The sequence below is a fragment of the Tursiops truncatus genome, chromosome 3, assembly GCF_011762595.2.
Source record: "Tursiops truncatus isolate mTurTru1 chromosome 3, mTurTru1.mat.Y, whole genome shotgun sequence".
Taxonomy (NCBI): domain Eukaryota; kingdom Metazoa; phylum Chordata; class Mammalia; order Artiodactyla; family Delphinidae; genus Tursiops; species Tursiops truncatus.
Genome location: NC_047036.1, coordinates 85000999 through 85023754, shown reverse-complemented (window position 1 = coordinate 85023754; position 22756 = coordinate 85000999). Strand labels below are relative to the sequence as shown.

General features: G+C 36.0%; 1 non-coding gene across 1 annotated transcript; it reads left to right on the top strand.

Moving 5' to 3' along the window:
• Nucleotides 1-14374: 14374 nt before the first annotated feature.
• Nucleotides 14375-14482, top strand: LOC117312067 (U6 spliceosomal RNA). The gene has a single exon (XR_004526235.1). It is a non-coding gene; the product is annotated as a U6 spliceosomal RNA (small nuclear RNA).
• The last annotated feature ends 8274 nt before the right edge of the window (nt 14483-22756 follow it).

Below are 22756 nucleotides of genomic sequence, written 5' to 3'. Positions count from 1 at the left end.
CACGAACCCGTGTCTCCTGCATCGGACTCTCAACCACTGCGCTGCCAGGGAAGCCCTTCTAAGTGTTACTTTAAAGAATGGAATGTATGCTGGGTGGACAGCAAGTCATGTCCACCACACTTAGTAGGCATAACTAGAAATTAGGGAGTCAGAATTCGATGCTATTTCAACTTTTTTACTCAGTAGCTGTGAGGTTTAATGTGAGTTACTTGGGTTTCTTAAGCTTCAGTTTCCTCATATGTAAAATTAGTATCAATATAATGCTACGTACTCCATCATTTTTTTAATTAGAAATATATATATTATAATCTATATAATGCACTTAATTTAGTGTCTGACAGAGTAAAAGGCAAAGAATGTAACATCTGTTATGATTAATACACTTTCCTCTCTTCTAGACCCTGAAAAACTGGGCTCTAGCCAACAGTGTTTGTACTTCAGGACATCCCTCTACTAAAATACCTGCTAGTTGTCATCCATTTTTGGGTAACTTTGTAATAACAAAAGTCACAGTATGTTCTGGGTTCTGCCACTGCTATCTGTTGTAATCTAGGATACATTATTGGAGTGCGTTGCTAGTGCCATTGATGCTGCTCTTAAAGGACAGATTTAGGGCTTCCCTTGTGGCACAGTGGTTGAGAGTCCGCCTGCCGATGCGGGGGACACGGGTTCGTGCCCCGGTCCGGGAAGATCCCACATGCCGCGGAGCGGCTGGGCCCGTGAGCCATGGCCGCTGAGCCTGCGCGTCCAGAGACTGTGCTCCACAACAGGAGAGGCCACAACAGTGAGAGGCCCGCGTACCAAAAAAAAAAAAAAAAAAAAAGACAGATAAAGATAAGTGTATTACTTGGTATCACACCTGGAGGATGATTCCCTCTTTAAATTGTATCTGTGTTGGTGAGGGCAGGGAGTTAATCTGAATGAAGAATTGGACATAAGGACCAAAAAGAGTCTCCGAAAAATAAAATACTTGAAAAGTCATGGAGAAGAGACTTGGAACAAATATCTCCTTATGCAGAAGTATTATTTGCAACACATAGAAGGAATAGTTTTAAAAATGCATGATATCACTACAGGTGATATAACAAAGTGTACTGGAAATTGTTTAGTCAACTTGGTCATTATATGCAGCAAAAGTATCAGATTGAGAACCCAAAATAATTTTACTCTAATTTTTTATTCCAAATAATATAATCAATTAGATCATATTAATCCTATATTTTCAGTGATCTACTTCATTTTCATTGTTTATACATGTAGTAACAGTTAACACTTTTAGGTTATTTGGGAAGGTAATGGTAGAACCACTATGATTTCATTGTTTTCTCCACAAAATAATAAATCATTTTTTAATCTTTCTTTCCTAAATTGCCTGTTCAAGTTTAGTTTATGCTGAGTTTGTGTAAAGAATGATTGTCCTAACCCTCGAGGGGCACAGGAAGCCTAGGAAGGATCTGGGTAGATGCCTGTCCAGATATTTCACTAACTTCTCCTGACACTTAAAGAGATCCAGGGCAATATTCTAAGGAGGGAAGAGTGTCCATTAGGGTTTGCCACTTGGTCAGTCACTGGTCCTGCCTTAAGTTTTATTTTAGGACTGTTCCAGTTAGAGAGGAAAAGGAAGAGGAGACCACAAAACTGTAATACTGTTGTACTCTGAAATCCTTTAAAGTTCAGAAAGATGCCTTCTAAAGATTGATGGCATTTGCATTTATCAGTGGTTAATTTGGAGAAACAGATCAAAGTTGGCTGCTGTTATTTCCAATATGACGTAAACCTTTACTAATGCCCAAAAGGTTTGGGAAGAAGCATTAAGTGCACATCAATAACATAACTCCTATAAGATGCTCATAGGACACCCAGAGTCTTATATGTAATGCAATTTTTTAGTTTTCCCATCCAGTCCATAAGAAAATCACGTTGGATAGGTATCATTAATTTTTCTCTCTCTGAGATCTTTTAAGCTCTTGTGTTCTCCAGAAAACCCTCTGTCTTTTCCTACCCCTCCTTCCTCTCCCAGGGCCTACAGTATAGACAACATCACATCTTTAAGTCTCTATGACTTGTTGGATGAAACTTGAGGAATTCAGAATCTTCAGATTAAAACATCTATAAGCAAATATTTGTATTTTAATATCAATAAATTTTCAGAGCATAACTTTGATTAATTATTTTAACAGAATATCTGTCTTATGAAAGAGGTCTTTTCCATATATAGTAAATGAACAGAAAGGAGAAAAAAAAAGAAAAGGATGGCAGGAAAAAATCTTATATTACCTACATATATATTCTCTTCTCTTTGTGACCCTCAAAGTTAATTATTTCTCCCTAAATGCATTTGCAAAACCAATTTATTTGAGAAACCTTGATAAAAGACCTTACAAATGATATGTTCTGGTGACTGACTCTTAACTTTTCTACCCCTTACTCACAGTATTGATAATTTTGATGGATAAAAATGTGCTAGATAGAGGTCAAATTTAGGTGGCTCAAGCCTATAAAAAGAAGCCTAATTTCATTTTTGAGTAGATGGAATGGCCTGAGTGGCCTTAAAAGTCATTGCAGTTTTATATGAGGCTTGGCAATTTCCCAGTCCTCTGATAGGGACTCATGCATAGGCATAGAGTACAAAGGCCCCATGCAGCTTGAGATGATCTCAGTATTTATGTTTTGGCACCAACAGTCCATGAAAAATAAATGACTTAACCTAGCAGGTCCTTCATATTTTTAAGAAGTCATTTCCCTTTAGCTCTATTTCAGGTTAAGAGCTATTCAGTTCTTTAGTGTACTTAGATGCTTGCATTTAAGTTAATTTCTACATCGTTAATTCACTATGTCTGCCTCTTTTGTTTTAAATTACTATATATGTGGATATCAATGTTTATTTCATTAGGAGGTTAAAAAAATTTTCCCTAGAAATTATTCTCTGAGTAGGGCCACTCATTCCTCTTCTTGATTAGAGTTGGTTACACATGATAGCTTTTACAAAATTCTCAAGTCTATCAGAAGTCTGGAGTTACCAAAACCAAATATTTTTTTTTTGCCTTTCTATTTTGATTTCATATAGTCAAATCCAAATTGTAAAGCTATGCCTGTCCACATGCACTGTCTATTCTGCTCTTCTGTTGTTTGTCTTCCCCTCAGACACATTATACTTTTCAAACTAAATTGATTTCATTAACTTCCATCCTTCCACAAACATAAATTGCTACTCCCTCCCAAATCATACAGAGCCACACAAAACCTACAAATACGAGATAGTTGGTTGACTGTTTTGAGGCTTTCCCATTCATTCACACTACTGAAATATCCATTCAATCTGCAAATGATATTTAGTGAGGAACTACTAAAATTGAAATACTTCTAAGAATTTAGAGGAGCAAAAAGAAAACACACAGGTACACAAGGTACACACACAAATATAAATGGCCATTTCATTCTCCCCAAGAAGCTTGCAACTAAGTAGGATGGATAAGATAAACATAAAAGATATAAAGAATAATGTGTGCAGTTTTGGGGGGGTTTTGTTTTCTTAAGGGATCATAGAAAATCTACTAAAACCCTGCTGTACTCAGTGTTGTCTTCAAACCAAGAGTGTGGGTATCCCTTGGTAACTGGTTAGAAATGAAGAATCTCAAGGTGTACCTCAAACCTAGTTAGTCAATATTTGCATTTTAACAATATCCATGGTTAAACACTATGCACATTAAGTTTGAGAAGATCTGTGCTGGAGTTATCCGGTTCTAAGAGGAGATCAAAAGCTTATGTGTGGAAATGAAAGTGTTGGAGCTGGATCTTAAACATAGCAATGAAGAGGGCAGGAGCATAATATCAAAGTCATGTCAATTGTACAAAGAAAGGCACTGTCCAGTCTATAGCTTACTCGATTTGGATGGGTTATGTATAGGCCGTATGGAATGATACCAGAATGATAAGCTTGTCCTTAATATTTGATCAAGTCAGATAATGACATATGACTGCAGAAAGCTGTGGGTAGTATTATTTTTTTTCCCCCCCAGGAAGTTGGATGCCAGAGAAGGAGTGATACTATCCCTAAATTTAGTAATGAGGTAGAGACTTAATAATTGGAAAGTCTGCAGTTATAAACAGAGACTGTCTTAGCCCATTCTGGCTATCACAAATACCATAAACTGGGTAGCTTATAAACAGCAGAAATTTACTTCCCACATTTCTGGAGGCTCGGAAGTCCAAGGTCAGGGCTCTGACATGGTCACATTCTGGTGAGAGTCCTCTTCCTGGTTCATAGCCAGTGGCTTGTTGCTTTCGTCCACCATGTAAGGGACCTCTGTGGGGTCTGTTTTATAAAAACACTAATCCCATTCATGAGAACTCCACCCTCATGACCTAATCACCTCCTGAAGGTCTCACCTCCCAATACCATAATCTTAGGGGGATGACTTCAACATAGTAATTTCGGGAAGACACAAACGTTCAGGCTGTAGCAGATAAACTCAGAAATATTAGCTAGATCCTTTCTCTACTTGTGGTCCTATTAGTTCTTAGATTGGTAGGTGTGAAAATCATGAATTTTATATTTGAGAAATGGTGGCCCCTGAGTTTCTTTTCATCTGCCATTATTAAGATAGAAGAATTTTCTTCTTCCTCTGTAGTATTATATACTAAGAATCTGGATTTTTGTCAGAAGCTTTCTTTTTGGCTACTGTACCAGAGAAAATGGTGCTGTGGGAAATGAAAAGTCTTCAATTAATGTAAAAAAGGATGTCTTAGCTTCTAAACTGTGTGAGTTGATGGAGGGAGCTATGAGAATATGCTCATATCATTAATTTTATATAAAAATTTGGGTTTCTAATAAGCCACACATATAATGCTTTCCATATTCATGTGTCAGTATAATCCTCATATATATATGCGTATATATATTGAGTTGGCCAAAAAGTTCATTTGGGTTTTTCGTAAGATGTTATGGAAATACCTGAATGATTTTTTTGGCCAACCCAATCTATGTATATATATTTTAAAGGAACAAAGTAAAGACCAGCTTTTGAACTGAAAAGTTTTTATTTTCAAAGTTGAAAAAACTTTACATATATCTTCAACTAATAAGTACTGATCCAGGTCCTACCTGAGGAAAATGTTATGTCACTGATACAAAGTAGTCACCAAAAGACATGCACATTTCCTTTTTGGTTTTTTTGCACAAACTTTTTTTTATTATATAAGTTTCAGATGTATGCACATTTCCTTTTTAGTCTAACAATTAGTCTAACAATTTGGATAAATAATAATGAATATGTCACTGTGTCTAGCAAGATGTATTTTGCTCATCTGTTTGATCTGGATTTTGGTCTAAATACATGTCTAGGAGTGAAATTAACAATCATATTTCATGGATCAAGATCCTCCCTAAGAAACTATACAAAACAAGGATGTTACTAGAAAAGCTGCTATCTCCCTCACTCAATTCTAAATTCAATCCAAAACATTTGCTAAGCACATAAATGATGTGAGTATTGGTCTAAGTAATTAAGGTGTCAAAATTAATAATACAGTGGCTCAAGAAACTATGAAAGGAAACAAGTATATTCAATAATTATTATACAAATATGGCTACTACAAATACTTTAACAGTGAAATTATGAGTTTACTTAGAGAAAACAGAAAATTCTTCACAGAGGTGCTATGTAATGAGTATTTTGAAGGTTTGGTAGGATATGAAAAGTCAGAAAAGTGTTTTTGAACCTAAGTTCATGTGCCTGATGCACAGTGAGGCCAAACAAACCAAAGGATGGCATTTGGAGCAGAGAAAGGTTTATTGAAAGGTCCAAGCAAAGAGAACAGGAAGCTCATGCTCAAAAGACCCAAACTCCCTGATGGTTTTCAGGGAAGAGCTTTTAAAGGCAAAATTTGGGGTAAGGGTTGCAGGGTGTGTGACTTTCTTCTGATTGGTTGGTGGTGTGGTAAGAGAGCAGTATTTCAGGAATCTTGTGCAAGCCATCCTTCACCTGGGTGGGAACCTTAGTTCCTGTAGAAGAGTTCAGATACATAGTTTGTATATCCTTTGAGGAGGAACTAGGACTCTGCTTTATTGCTGCACTCTTGTTTCTTGACTGCTTTTCTTTTGCTTCTGCACTCCTTCACTTCCCTAATTAGTAACTGTTTGAATCTGCCCTTTGGAACTCGGGGAAGGTCTAGGAGGCTGAAGCCTTTTTCCTACAATCTAGAAATAGGGCACATGGAAAGGCTTTTGTATCAAAGAGTACCCCACAGCTTTCAAAAGAGGGGAAACGACTTTTCAATTCTGTTCAATAAGTTGACCATAGCCCAAGAGCTATAAGCAGTCATGACACATTCAGGAAATAGCAAAATTCTGATGCTGCTGATGAAAATGTTGTGTTAAGAGGAATGTTGGGAAAAAAAAGGGGAGGAAAAAAATGTGCTGAAAATGGGTGAATGGGTTTAGGGAGTGTGACACTGTGATTTATAATAAGAAATATATATTTGGTCTTCATACCTGATGTAAAGCTCCTAAAAGCCTTGACAAGTCCTAAGTGATAACAGCAATAAAGGTGAAAGGATAGTCTTTTTTTATTCATAACAAGATCCTTTCAACCACACCTGAGTTTATGTTAGTGAAGTGACTTTGGAAAGCCCCAGGGATGGGAGCTTATTGCCAGGGGAAGTAACTGTGTAATTAGAGAGTTGGAACTTCCAGCCCTATCTCCTAATTCCAAGGAGGGAAGAGGGGCTAGAGGTTGAATAAATCACCAATGACAGTGATTTAATCAATCATGCCCATGCAATGAAGCCTCCATGAAAATCACTAACGAAAGGGGTTCAGAGAACTCCAGGTTGCTGAACACAGGGAAGTGCTGGGAGAGCAGCATACCTGGAGACAGTTTGGAAGCTCAGCAGCCCTTGCCGCATATTCTGCCTCATGCTTCTCTTCTATCTGGCTATTCCTGAGTTGTATCCTTTTTAAATAAACTGCTAATCTAGTAAGTAAACCATTTTCCTGAGTTCTGTGAGCTGCCCTAGGAAATTATTGAACCTAATGAGGGATTTGTAGAAACTTCTAATTTATAGCCAGTTAGTCAGAAGCACAGGTGACAACCCAGACTTGCAATTCATGTCTGAAGTGGGGAACAGTCTTAACTAACTCCAGCAGTTAGTGTCCAAATTGAGTTACATTATAGGACACCTAGTTGAGGTATTCCAAAAGTTGGAGAATTGCTTGGTGTGGAAAACGCCACCTATCTGGTTTTGTTACCCAGAAACTGGGTTCACCTTTTGGTGGGTGTCGAGCCAATAGACACAACCAAGCCACAGATCAGGAGAAGGAAGGATTTATTACTTGCAGTAAGTAAGGAGAACACCAGGAATCTCTCCCAAAGCAGTGTCTCCCCATCAACAAAATTGGAAAAATTTTAAGCTAATGATAAATGGTTATTCATGAGGGGGCTTGAGCAGGGGAGAATTCAGCATAGAATCAAGGGTTGACAGAGTCCAGGCTTTGGTTGATTGAAGTCAGGAGGGTCAACATCATAATTCCATCCTCCACCTGGATGGGGGCCTTAGTTCCTGCAGAACTCAAAGACATATTATGTATATCCCTTGAGGAACCAGGACACTGTGTCAAGACTGCACTATTGTTTCCTGACTGCTCCTCCCTTGTTTCTGTATTCCCTCCCTTAAGATCAGTAATTACTGAGACCTGTCCAAGGACAAACATTGTGGCCAAGCTTAGATCACAAAACGGCTTAGGCCAAAATGGCTTATTTTATGCCAAAAAAAAAGAGAAGCCCAGTCTAGTTCTTTTCCTCTGGGGACCCCTTACTCTGCCTACAGTTTCAGAAGTAAAGTGTCAGAAGTATTGAGTGTGGTAGTTATAGGAAGCAGAGTAGGAAATAGAGTTTTTCCTTTCAGGGAGAAAAGTCCTGCAAATAAGCAACTATGTCAAATGCTACTGTGACAGTTGAGACAAGATATCTTAAAGAACTACTTTATTCAAAGGGGTTCAATAGAGAATGGAGAAGAGAAATTAGAGACAGTGAGTTTAAACATTTTTTTTTCCCAAAGAGTATAGCTGTAAAGGGAAAGAGAAAAACAGAGTGATAGTGTCACCCCGAAACTGGGGCTGCCTTTTGGTGAATGTTGAGCCAAAAGACACTACCAAGCCAAAGATCAGGAGAAGGAAGGATTTACTACTTGCAGCAAGCAAGCGGGTGGATCATAATAGGAAGACCTGCTGGAAGTGGAAATTCTCTTAATTGCTTCAGTTTTCTCTCTGAATTAGAATAAAATAGTGTCAGTGAGGATGGGGAAGGAGACTGTAGCTTTTAGAGATGACCAGAAAATATGAAATCCTATTTCACAGAAGAGACAATGGACTAAGCATCAAAATCCTCTTTTGGTGATTAATTACTGATTTAAAATGAGACTAGTAACATGATTGTGCATTATTTTGGGGAAAAGTTTAGCTGACTGAAAAAAGAATGGGGTAAGTCATTAGCTATAACTAGGTTGTATGGCAGAAACAAATAGTGCAAAAGGATAGAGAAGCAAGGGAGTGAAGAGCATATGCAGTAGAATGTTCAAAATGATTGACAACAGAATAACGTTAGCTAAAAGGGAGTAAAGTTCATGGGGAGGGGGATGAGAGGTGAATAAAAAGTGTTTGCATTACTGGATTTAAACTTCCATTGAATTAAAGATTTGCTGTCAATGGAGTAATAGAGTGTGATTTGGGAAAGTTTTGATTTGGTAATGGACTGACTGCGGTAGGATTGAGGGCAAGGTCTTTGGATGAAATTAGATCATATGACAGAAAGGATATTGCAAGTATCATTTACATGGATATCAAGAATAATAACTGGAGTATTGTTGGAGAGGGAGATAGGGACTCAGTAAATAAAATATTCAAGAAGGGAGGAGGAGAGATTGAGTTGTAGATGATTACAGGGAGTAGTCAGAGAAAGTAGAATGCCTATGACTGAAATTGCAACTAAAAAAAGACTACAAAGGAAATACTCACAGAAGAGTCTACAGATTAAGAAGGCTTCTGTTAGGAATCTTAAATTTAACCTAGCACAATGAAAGTTAAGGAAATGGAGAGGTGTGGCAGATAGGGTCAGAAGGAAGAGTATGTATAGGATCATATGAGGACTATAGTCCAAGTAAAGTATGGCCTGTGATCCTGACTTTCTTGCAGTACAGGGCAAGGAAGAATGACAGATTAAATCCTGAGGTCCCAAGGCTGCAGATGTTGAGGGATGGCACTGTTGGAGAAGTCTTGTTAAAATGGAGGATGAGTCCTGGAGCCCCCACCTAATATTGCAGATTGAAATTTAGATTCCAATAGAATTCCAATATTCTTACTTCTAAAATCAGTTCAAAAGAACACAGTGGTTTTAGAATCAAAAGCACTTTTTTAGGTTTAAGAAAATATACAAAAAATATCTCTACAACCTGAAAGTAGGCAAAGATTATTTAAACAGTCACAAATTATAAAATGAAAAACTGAACACATGAGTCTACCTTACTCTTCAAAGTTCAGTATTTCAACAGACAAAATGACAGTTTGCTGACTGGGAGAAGACATTTTCAATACTTACAACCAGTGAAGGTTTCACATCTATAGTATTTAAAGAATTCCTACAGAGGTATAAGGAAATTATAAATGATCCTGTAGAAAATATAAAATAGGCAATATTATTAAGAAAGTATCTGAGAAAAAAAATGCTCAACCTCTTTGGAAAATAAAAATAAAACCACAAGGAATGAGAGACCATCTTACATCCCAAATCCTCAGTTTGAGTAAATATACGTTTCACAAAACTGAATGTTGTGAAGATTTGAACCAAGCATAAATCTTATTATGGTAAAAATAAAACTGGTACAATTACATTCAAAATATACCTACAATATCTAGTAAAGTTAAAGGTCCTGGTTCCCATGACTCTGAAATTCTAGTCTAGATATGTCATTTTGAGAAACTTTGACTTATCCACAGAAAGAGAAGTAAAGAATGCTCATGGCAGCATTGTTTATGAGAGCAAGAGTTCTTGGAGTCCCTCCAAATTGGTTCATTTCCAGAGGGCCCTTGAATATCAGTGTTCCAAAAATAGTTTGCTTATTTCTCCTGGTATAAAGAAGAAAAACACCTTTCTCAGTCTAATCTCAATCAGGCCATCCAACAATCTCAGCCTACTCTATCTGAAGCTACTCAATATGTCAACATTCACGTCCTCAACTGTTAATCCCACATTGATTCCAACCTCAAAGATGCTCCCATTTCCCTGTGTTCCCTCTCCTTATCACACTGCTCCTCCAAACATGTTCCTCTCTCCTCCGTCACCATGTCCTAACCCTCTTTGTATTTACACACCCCTCCCCAAACCTGTTCTTATTTTTCCCACTCCCGAATTTCCTAAAATTACTTAAGGCTTTGGTTTTGCTCCCCTAGTATTCAGATTCAGGGGGAGGGAAGTTAAATGACTCAGTCACCTTCTCCTCTAGTTATGTTTAAGCCTTGGTCTGTATCTGACTTACATGCCCTGACCCAAAAAAAACAACAACAATAAAAAAACAAACAAAAAAGAGGATTCCCTATAAGATTGGGAGTTGAGACAACATCTTCATCAAAATGTTTCATACAAATTCTAAAATACAAACCCATAGGACAATCATCTCCTGAACGGCAAACAGTGAGACATATTTTATTTATGGCAAATGTGCCTATTAGTATCTGCCTGCTAACTGGATTGGATACTGTTATCTAGCTATTCTAATTAGTCCTTATCAAATCTTTAACTAGACTATCTTCTTTTCTCACTTTACTGTATGAACTCTGATTTAAATTTTTCAGACACTAGGTGAAGCAAAAGCTCTGTAACAAGGTTTTACAGCTACAAGCCTAGGTGTAAAATTCTAGCACTGTAAGGAGTCTATGAATGTCCTTTCTCACAGAGTACCCAAAAAATCTTAGAACAAGAAGCTAAGAAATTTGAATAAAGCTAAAATGTTTGACTCTCACAGTAGATCATTTATGGGTAATCTTTGTGCCTATTGCTGCTGCCATATGGACCCCAAAGGAAGTTCACTGGAACTACTGCAATTTACATGCTCTGCTCTAGGAAATAACCAGGACTCTGGACTATTTTACCAAACCAACAAACATCATCACCAGAGAACTACAGGTACTCCAGTGAAGGGTCCTCCACAATCATATAACATTGAACATGATTCTGGTTTCCCAAGGATACACTTGTGCAGTGGTCACAGTGACTGCTGTGTATATGATCCCTGAAAACTCTGCTGTCTGTGCCACCACTGAAAATATGTAGACCATAAAGCAGGAAATTTGTTGAAACAGGACTACTCTCCTCATTCTACTATCTAAGGACACTTTGTGTCCAATGTTCTGAATCCCCTGAATTTATCCCCTTCAAACCTCTAATCTTGTTTTTACTCTCATAATCAGATTTTAACACTCATTAATTTTCTTATATATTCTTTTGTATGTGAGCGTGCGTGTTGCATGATGTGCTTCAACTCTCCCACCCCCGACCCCGCCAGCTTTATTGAGGTATAATTGGCAAAGAAAACTAAGATATTCAAAATGTACAATGAGATGGCCTGGCAACCACTTTTCTACCCTCGGTTTGTTTCTATGAATTTTACTTTTTTTTTTTTTTTTTATATTCCACAAACAAGTGGTACCATGTGGTATTTGTCTTCCTCCATTTGACTTATTTCACTTTGCATAATGGCTTTCAAGTTCATTCTTGACCATGTTGTCACAAATAACAGGATTTACTGTTTTTTTTTTTAAGGCTGAATAATGTTCCATACTCTGTGTGTGTGTGTGTGTGTGTGTGTGTGTGTATGATGATTTTTTATCCTTCCATCTATTGATGGAAACCTGGATTGGTTCCATACTGTGGCTATTGTGAATAATGGGAGTACAGATATCTCTTCAAGATAATGATTTCATGTCTTTTGGCTATATACTTAGAAGTAGAATTGCTGGATCATCTGAGAGTTGAATTTTTAAGTTTTGAGGAACCACCATAGTATATTCCATAGTGCTACATTCCCACCAACAGTGTACAAATATTCCTTTTCCTCCACATTCTCACCAGCATTTGTTATCTCTTGTCCTTTTGATAACAGACATCCTAACAGATATGAGGTGATAGCTCACTGTGGTTTTGATTTGCATTTCCCTGATGATTAGTGATGTTGAATACCCTTTCAAGTACCTGTTTATCATTTGTATGTTTTCTGTGGAAAAAAAATGTCTATTTAGGTCCTTTGCTCATTTTTTTATTAGGATTGTTTTTTCAGCTGTTGAGTTACATGAGTTCCTCATATATTTTGGATATCATCCCATTGTCTAGTAGTGGTTTGCAAGTATTATCTTTTATTCCATAGGGTACTTTTTCATTTTGTTGATGGTTTCCTATACTCTGCAGGAGATTTTTAGTCTGAGGTAGTCCTCGTTTATTTTTGCGTTTGTTGCCTTTGCTTTGGGTGTCAAATCCAAAATATCATTGCCAAGACCAAAGTCAAGGAGATTACCTCCTGTTTTCTTCCAGGAATTTTATGGTTTCAGGTCTTATATTTAAGTCTAATACATTTCAAGTTAATTTTTGTGATTGGTGTAAGATAGTGGTCCACTTTCATGCATTTGCATATGGGTTTCCAGTTATTCCAGTACTATTTATTGAAGAGACTCCCAATTCCTCATTGTATATTCTTGGCTCCTTTGTTGAAATTAATTGACCATGTATGTGTGAGTTTATTTCTGGACTCTTTCTCTGAAAAATACCATTGGGATTTTGATAGGGACTGCATTAAATTTGTAGATTGCTTTGGGTAATATAGACATTTTAACAGTATTAATTCCTCCAGTAAATGAACATGGAATACCTTTCTATTTATTTGAGTCCTCCTCAGTTTCTTTCATTAATGATTCATAGTTTTCAGCATACCGATTTCTCACCTTCTTGGTTAAATTTACACCTAAGAACTTTATTCTTTTTCATATTATTGTAAATGGGATTGTTTTCCTAATTTATAATTTATTTTTTGCATAGTTTGTTGTTAGTGTATAAGAATACCACTGATATTTTTATATTGATTTTATATACAGCAACTTTACTGAAATTGTTGATTAGTCCTAACAGTTTTTTGGTGGAGATTTAAGGGTTTTCTATATATAATACTATGTTACCTGCAAACAGAGACAATTTATTCTTCCTTTCTGATTCAGTTACCTTTTATTTATTTTTCTTTCCTAATTGCTCTGGCTAGGAATTCCAGCACTATGTTGAATAAAAGTGATGAAGGTGGACATCCTTGTCTTGTTCCTGATCTTAGAGGAAAAGCTTTCAGCATTTCACCATTGACTGTGATGTTAGTTGTGGGTTTGTCACAGATGGTGTTTATTATGTTGAGGTACATTCCCTCCATGCCCAGTTTGTGTAGAGTTCTTACCACAAAAGATGTTGAATTTTGTGAAATGCTTCCTCTGCACCAATTGAAATGACCATTAGTTTTTATTATTTATTTTCTTAATGTTGTCTGTCACATTTATAATGTGTGATGTTGAATCATAATGCACCCCAGAAATAAATCCCATTTGATCAAGGTGCATGATCCTTTAATGTACTGTTGAATTCAGTTCATTAATATTTTGTTGAGAATCTTTACATCTATATCGATTAGGGATATTAACCTGAAATTTTCTTTTCTTGTTGTGTCCTTATCTGGCTTTGGTATCAGGGTAATGCTGGCCTCATAAAATGAGTTAGGAAGTATTCTTAGATCTTCTGTTTTCTGGAAGGGTCTGAGAAGGATTGGTATTAATCTTCTTTAAATGTTTGGTAGAATTTATCAGTAAAACCCTCTAGTCCTGGACTTTTCTTTATTGGGAAGTTTTGGTTACTGAATCAGTTTTCTTACTCGTAATTATTCTGTTCAGATTTTGTATTTCTTCATGAGTTAGACTTGGTGGGTTTTCTGTTTCTAGGAATTTATGCATTTCTTCTATGTTGTCCATTTTGTTGATGTATAATTTTTATAGTACTCTTTTACAGTTGTAATGGTGTCAGTTGTAATGTTTCCTCTTTCATTTATGATTTTATCTATTTTAGTCTTCATTTCTTTTTTCTTAGTAAGTCTAGGTAACATTATGTCAATTTTGCTTATCTTCTCAAAAAAAATAACTCCTAGTTTCATTGATCTGTTCTCTTTTTTTTAAGTTTCTATTTCTCACTAATCTTTCTTATTTACTTCTTTCTGCTCACTTTAGACTTAATTTGCTCTTCTTTTTCTAGTGTCTTGAGGAGTAGGATAGCTGGTAGGATAGCTTGTTCTAATTACTTCTTTGGTGCTTGCTTTGGCAGCACTTATACTAAAAATTGGAATGACACAGAGAAGATCAGCATGGCCCCTGCACAAGGATGACACTCAAATTTGTGAAGCATTCCATATTTTTTACTTATACAGTGTTATATGTCAATTATATCTCAATAAAACTGGAATAAGAAAAAAATAAAATTAAGAAAAAGAATTGCTTCTTTGTTTGCTACAGTCCTATAGGATTGGGACTGACAAATGGAAGCCCCTTTGGCTATCAGAGCCAGACATTTGGGAACCTTTCCCTTGGCAGCAGCTGTAAAACCTGCAGTGCTGAGATGTTTGTAAAAGCTCCTTCCAGGAATTTTCTTGAGCAGGTTGGAGGGAGAAGGCAGGAGTGGTCTCTATCAGCAGCCCTGGTTTCTGGGTAGACTCACAGTCAGTTCCTAGAGCCTGCCATTTTGATGTGGATATTTTCCTTTTTGTCTAATGTGTAGGAATCACTCAGCTATTTTCTGGATGTTTTTCAAAGAGAATTGCTCCATGTGTAGCTGTTCATTAAGTGTGTTCATGGCAGGAGGGGATCTCAGGAGCCTCCTAAGTGCCATCTTGCTTTGACTCTTTCTTTAGTACATTCTTAGGCATAGTTTTTGTCAAGTCTCTTAGATGTTCCATGATTTCTTAGACAGTCCTAAACCGTGCTCAACAGATGATACAACTAGTCCTTCAAGGCCAGCAAGAAAGTGAAGACCAGCCCATCCTTCAAACTATAAACCTCAAAAATGACTCTTATTCCATCTCTAATAATATTTAAAGACAGACACCATCCATCTAAAATAACAAAAAGGCTGACCAGTTGTGCAAAATTGCCTGTTACTCATGTGGCCCAGCCAAAATTTAATTAGGCTTTGACCCTCCCCACAATCCTATGAACTTTAAAGACTCCCATTTTTAAGGAATTACTAAGAGGCAGTACATACTGCCTTAAAAGCTCACTCTGGGGGAAAAAAAAAAAAAAAAGCTCACTCTGATAATTAGCTGGCCACAGTAAGAAACAATGCCTGTTAAATCACCCCAGCCATGCTGTCTGCTCATCCCCACCTGCTTGAGTGATTTCCCCTCAAAGTTCTTGCTGACCTTGCTTACTCCTTCCTATACAAGAAAAGCTTTTTTTTTTTTTTTGCTGTTTGATTTTGAGATGCTTGCAGATCTCAAGGTCTAAGTGTTCTTCCTGTTACAATAGTCTTTTCAAATAGTTTTTCTTTAGCCAAGTTCAGATTTGATGTTATTTAACAATATATTTAAAAAATTATACAAAATAAAACAAAAAACTCTGTTATAATTATACTGTTTGTTTCATACCCACTGATTATAAATCCTGCATATATACATTTTTTGTTTTTAAGTTTTGGACCTTTATTTTTAAGGTTAAACCTTTTTTTTAACTTATTTATTTTATTTATTTATTTTTGGCTGTGTTGGGTCTTCATTGCTGCGTGCAGGCTTTCTCTAGTTGCAGTGAGCGGGGGCTACTCTTCATTGCGGTGCGTGGGCTTCTTACTGTGGTGGCTTCTCTTGTTGCGGAGCACGGGCTCTAGGCACGCAGGCTCAGTGGTTGTGGCTCGCAGGCTCTAGAGAGCAGGCTCAGTAGTTGTGGCACATGGGCTTAGTTGCTCCAAGGCATGTGGGATCTTCCTGGACCAGGGCTTGAACCTGTGTGCCCTGCATTGGCAGGCGGATTCTTAACCACTGCACCACCAGGGAAGCCCTATACATTTTTATTTCATGTAAAATTCCATGGCAATGATAACCACCTTATTAAGTTAGTAGACTGTATTCATAGGAGCTATGTAGAGAGCCTCAGCGTTTGGTAGCACTTCAGTTCGTAAGCTGGATTGGGGGTACATAAGTGTTAATTTAATATTTATATTGTATTGTATCTAAAATTCTTCAATTCCTTTTTAAGACAGATCATAAAGAAGGGAACCACGTAACAATAGTAGAAGTGATAACAAGAGAAGAAGCAGGGCTGATCTTGGCATTTAATAGTTTTACGTATTTGTTTTATTAGCAAGAGTTAAAAATAAAATGAAAACTAAGATGGTGATTTTCAAACTATTTTCAATCAAAAGCTTGGGTACTGAGTTATCTCTTGGCATAGTGTTTACAAGTATAGGATTTGGAGTCAAATAGTCTAGGATTAAATTTGCTGTTGACATCTATTTGTCACCTTCAGAAACTGACACAACCCTTTGAGCCTCTGATCCCTCATCTGTGAGATGTGACATAAGCACTGCCTCTTTGGGCTATTATGTGGTAAAATAGAGATAACTAGGTGCTTAAAATGTTAAAGGTTATTCTTTAAATAAAAGATTATGACAAAAAATTCATAATAATCTGTCTTCCACATGATTTTTACAGCCGGACTCAGGACCACAACAGAGCCAGAGATTGCAGATTTGAAGAAATTCAGTCTCCTGAATTTGAGGGGAAAACAGGATTTAAGAGATCTTCTTTGAAGGTAAGAGACTTGCATTATAGTTCCAGCCCTGACACTAATAAGGTATGTTACCTTTTCCTCTAAAAAACATATTGTTGAGCATATATTAGTAATATGCCACAGCAAAGTGATGAATGCTGAGGATAGGCTATTATACATGATAAATTTCTTCCCTTTTGGAGCTTACATTTCCTCATCTATAAAAGTTAAGAGTGGTTTAAGTTAAATAATATGTTTGTTTTATTAAAGCTCCAAAAATTTCTAAACAACAAATGCCTTGCCAGAAGTGATCTTAGTTTTTTTGGTTAACACTCAGCTACCATAAAGGAAGAACAGTCAACTGTATGTACCTAAGGCATAAGTCTGCACCTGGGCCTAAGGCAAGGATTTTTGATAATGTATCTTGATTATCTAAAAGGGGGAAAATAAACAATTGGGGCAAAGGTTGGGTTGGGGATATGGAGGAGACTGAAGAACACTATGTATTAGCATCTCAATACTATCCACAGTAACCCTAAAATATTTTCGAAATGGGTCTACTTCTTATCACTTTTGCTTCTGCAGTCCTTGTCCCAACTTCTATTCTGTCTTGCCTGTACTACTATGAAGCCTTATTGATTTCACTGATTAATCTCTGAGCTACCATTTTGCCTTGTCAATGAAAAATTAATCACTCCATCTAAGAAATAAATGAAAGTTTTTATTCAAACCGATATAACCTTGGAAGAGCATCTCAGAAAGCTCCAAGAACTGTTTCACCCATTAGAAGTCAAGGCACAGTTGTATAAATTTTTTTGAGACAGGACTGTATATCAAATGATGTATTATTGACAGTTTACATAATCCAGATCTAAGCCATCATTGTAATGGGTCATGTGACCCCTTACAAGATCAAGAAGGAATGATACCTTTTAAGGAGTTGTTGATGCTAGGAGAATGTTGTTCTTTATGGTCCAGCAGGTGGGGAAGGTTTGGTCGATGGATAATGCAGATACACAATACACAGTGTGGGGAGAGGAGGTCAAAGGTCAGAGGAGAATTTTTATGTTGAAATTTTTCTTGTCTTGCCATAAAATATGAATTTTATTTCACAGCCTCAACCCCCTACAGTACATTTTATTTATTGTTTTTATAAATTTATTTATTTTATTTTTGGCTGCATTGGGTCTTTGTTGCTGCCCGCGGGCTTTCTGTAGTTGCAGCAAGCGGGGGCTACTCTTCGTTGCAGTGTGCGAAGAATGGCCAGAATAGTATTTTTAAAATAATCGTATCCTGTGGTTTCCTACTTAAAATCTGGAAATGGTTTCCCAGTGCAATTATAATAAGAAACAAACCCCCATTCTGGCCTGCTCAGCCTTTTATGATGTGTCCTTGGCCTGTGCATCTCACTTCTGGCCCCTTTCTCCCTTCCCTCATTTCCCTGATACCTCACCAGCACAATGTTTCTCTTTCTATTCCTAGACGCCACTGATTTCATTTCTTTCTTTGGATCTAGGAACAGTCTAGTTTGAAAAAAATTTATTATAAGCTCTTTAGCGAATTGTTGGTTGGTTGTCTCCTTTTAATGGCTTAGATAGCAGCTTAAACTTTGCTTTCCTTATGCTGCAATGTAAAGTAGCTTCTTGGTCAAGAATTCAAAACCCTATAATAGTACACTTTAGGCAGATGTTTAGTCAGGTTCTCCAGAGAAACAGAACCAACAGGATAGATGTACATGCAGATGTAAATGTAGAAATAGAGGTAGAGCTAGAGCTAGAGCTAGAGGTTAGAGATACAGATAGAGATTGTATTTATTATAGGAATTGGCTCAGACTGTTATGGAGGCCAAGAAGTCCCATGATCTGCCATGATCTCCAGTGCAAGCTGGAGAACCCGGAAAACCAGTGATATAGGAAATTCAGTCTGTGTAGGAAGGCCTGAGGACTAGGGGCCACTGGTATAAGTCCCAGAGTCCAAAGTTCAAAGAACCCAGAGCTCCAGTGTTTGAGGGAAGGAGAAGATGGATGTCCAGGCTCAGGAAGAGAAAGATAATTTGCCCTTATTCTATTTTTTTGTTCTATTTGGGCCCTCAGTGATTGCATGGTGCCCACCCACATTGGTGAGTGCACATCTACTTTATTCATTCAACTAATTCAAATGTTAATCTCTTTTGAAAACACCAGCTATCTGGGCATTCCTTAGCCCAGTCAGGTTAACACATAAAACTAATCATCACTTTATTTTATTTATCTATCATTTGTTCCCACTACATACACATATAATACATAATGAAAATTCTTTATTTTATTTTAATTTTATTGGAGTATAGCTGAATTACAATGTTGTGTTAGTTTCAGGTGTACAACAAAGTGATTCAGTTATGCATATATTCATTCTTTTCCAGATTCTTTTCTCATACAGGTTATTAAAAAATATTGAGTAGAGTTCCATATCCTATACAGTAGGTCCTTGTTGGTTATCTATCTTACATATAGTTGTATGTGTGTGTTCATCCCAAACTCCTGATTTATATCTCCTCCACCACGATTTCCCTTTTGTAAGCATAAGTTTGTTTTCAATACCTGTAAGTCTATTTCTGTTTTGTAAATAAGTTTATTTGTATCATTTTTTAAAAATGATACAGATTCCACGTATGAGTTATATCATATATTGGTCTTTCTCTGTCTGACTTACTTCACTTAGTATGATAATCTCCAAGTCCATCCATGTTGCTGCAAAAGGCATTATTTCATTCTTTTTTATGGCTGAGTAATATTCCACTGTGTGTATGTACCACATCTTCTTTATCCATTCCTCAGTCAGTGGACATTTAAGTTGCTTCCATGTCTTGGCTATTGTAAATAGTGTTGTAATGAACATTGGGGTGCATGTGTCTTTTCAGATTATGTTCTTCTCTAGATATATGCCTGGGAATGGGATTGAAGGATCATATGATAGTTCTACTTTTAGTTTCTTAAGAAACCTCCATACTGTTCTCCATAGTGGTTGTACCAATTTATATTCCCACCAACAGTGTAGGAGGGTTCCCTTTTCTCCACACCCTCTCCAGCATTCATTGTTTGTTGACTTTTTGATGATGGCTATTCTGACCAGTGTGAAGTGATACCTCATTGTAGTTTTGATTTGCATTTCTCTGATAGTGATGTTGGGCATCTTTTCATGTGCTTTTTGGCCATCAGTATGTCTTCTTTGGAGAAATGTCTATTTAGATCTTCTGCCCATTGTTTGATTGGGTTGTTTGTTTTTTTGACATAGAGCTGCATGAGCTGTTTGTGTATATTTTGGAGATAAATCAGTTGTCAGTCACCTCATTTGCAAATATTTTCTCCAATTCTGTGGGCTGTCTTTTCATTTCATTTATGGTTTCCTCTTTTGTGCAGAAGCTTTTAAGTCTAATTAGGTCCTGTTTGTTTTTATTTTCATTACTCTAGGAGGTGGATCAAAAAAGATATAGCTGTGATTTATGTCAAAGAGTGTTCTGCCTATGTTTTCCTCTCAGTTTTATAGTATCTAGTCTTACATTTAGGTCTTCGATTGATTTTGAGTTTATTTTTGTGTATGGTGTTAGGGAATGTTCTAGTTTCATTCTTTTACATGTAGCTGTCAAGTTTGCCCAGCACCACTCATTGAAGATACTGTCTTTTCTCCAATGTATATTCTTGCCTCCTTTGTCATAGATTAATTGACCATAGGTGTCTGGGTTTATTTCTGGTCTTTCTATCCTGATCCATTGATATATATGTCTGTTTTTGTGCCAGTTCCATACTGTTTTGAAGACTATAGCTTTGTAGTATAGTCTGAAGTCAGGGAGTCTGATTCCTCCAGCTCAATTTTTCTTTCTCAGAATTGCTTTGGCCATTTGGGGTCTTTGTGTTTCCATATAAACTTAAGAGTTTTTTGCTCTAGTTCTGTGAAAAAATGCCATTGGTTATTTGATAGGGATTGCATCAGATCTGTAGATTGCCTTGGGTAGTATAAACGTGGTATATTTTTTCATCTGTTTGTGTCATCTTTGATTTCTTTCATCAGTGTCTTACAGTTTTCAGAGTACAGGTCTTGTGTCTCCTTAGGTAGGTTTATTCCTATGTATTTTATTCTTTTTGATGCAGTGGTAAATGGAATTCTTTCATTAATTTCTCTTTCTGATCTTTCATTGTTAGCATATAGGAATGCAAGAGATTTCTGTGTATTAATTTGCATCCTGCAACTTTACCGAATTCACTGATGAGCTCTTCTGGCAGCATCCTTCGTATTTTCTATGTATAGTATCATGTCATCTGCAAACAGTAACAGTTTTACTTCTTCTTTCCCAATTTGAATTACTCTTATTTTTTCTTCTTCTCTGATTGCTGAAAAATGTAAATTTTGTGACATCAGTGTCTCATTAGATTTATTTACTGATGTATCCCAAATGTCTAGTACCACTTCTCATAAATAGCAAGTTCTCAATGAATATTTACAGTTAAAATGTATAGAAGGGTGAGTGAAGATAAAGGGATGGAATGTAAAATCTCCATATTACATATATATCCACATTACATATATAGTGTCACATTTTCATATTTTCAGGAGACTGAAATATATGTATTTATATATAATACAATATTGTATAACCCAGTATCACTGGAATTGTATCCATTTTTCTTTTAACTTGAAATACACTTTTTAATGTCCTTGGGCAAAAATAAAGAGTCCATGCCTAAAAGTAAGATGCTTTTAATCTGTAATATGAATAGATGAGCTCTGATAAATATTAAAACCACAGATGAAGTTATTCTTCACCAAATCACACACAGATTTTAAAGATCACTGTTAAAAAGTGATAAAGAAACCATCTAATTTGAATTTCTAAAAAGTTCAAATGAAGTGCTCCAAAAATAATACAGGAGAGATAATATTATTTTAAAGGATTTCCCTCTTTTTAATTTAATACCATTAATCAATTTAAAAAAAATACATACTTTCAAAAATAATAAAAACATCTTTGTATAATTTTCCAGTGTATTCAAGTGTCTGTTTATGAATTCAGGACCATAGGTGTTCATGAAATAATTTTTGACAAAATAGTTTTTTAAAAAAGAGAAAATCCTCAATCACCCATTATGCAAGTGAACTTTTACTATATGAAAAATGCACATACAAACACACATAAAGTGAATTTGTAAAATTTTATTTTTTATAATGTAAAATTTAATAAATCCTTATTTATATGAAATTTTTTTCTAGATTTTTTTAGATATTTGAGTTAATTTATTATAAAATATTGTTTCCTCTTGAATGAAAATTAGAAAAGACAATAAATATAAATAGTATCTCTCCACATTTATGCTTCTAAATCTTAACTATTTAACTATGTTTCACAATATTTGAGGAAAAAAATGAACTATAAAACTGAAAATCAAATTGCAGTATAAATTAAGAAATTGTTATAAAATAAAGCCGTATTGTTATTGAAAAAGTTTACCTTCTTCCCAACCCAAAGCAAACTGAACTAAATTTAGCAGTATAATATGATATTGTTTTTAGTTTACTTATGCTTTATGGTAAACATTTCCAATAAACCATATGGTTATACAATATTTGTTTCCTAGGCAGTGCCTATTGTGCAAAACTGGTTTATCCTTTTAATTGAATTTATTCATCATTCTAATCAAATAGTATGTCAATTCAATACACAGATAAATCAATCCAAAACTGATTTAGAGAAGTATCTGGTCCATTTTATTCCGGGAGTTCTATTAAAGAAATAAACATGTTTTCATGATTTAGAGTGTAGAATTCTAGGACAAAAAGAAAATGTATCTATTCTAACTACTATATTTTTTTCAAAACAATATGTGCCCAATATCTATCATAAAATGAATCTGTTTACAGTATAAATTGGTTCTCTGGTATTTGGAATGTTAATAAAAA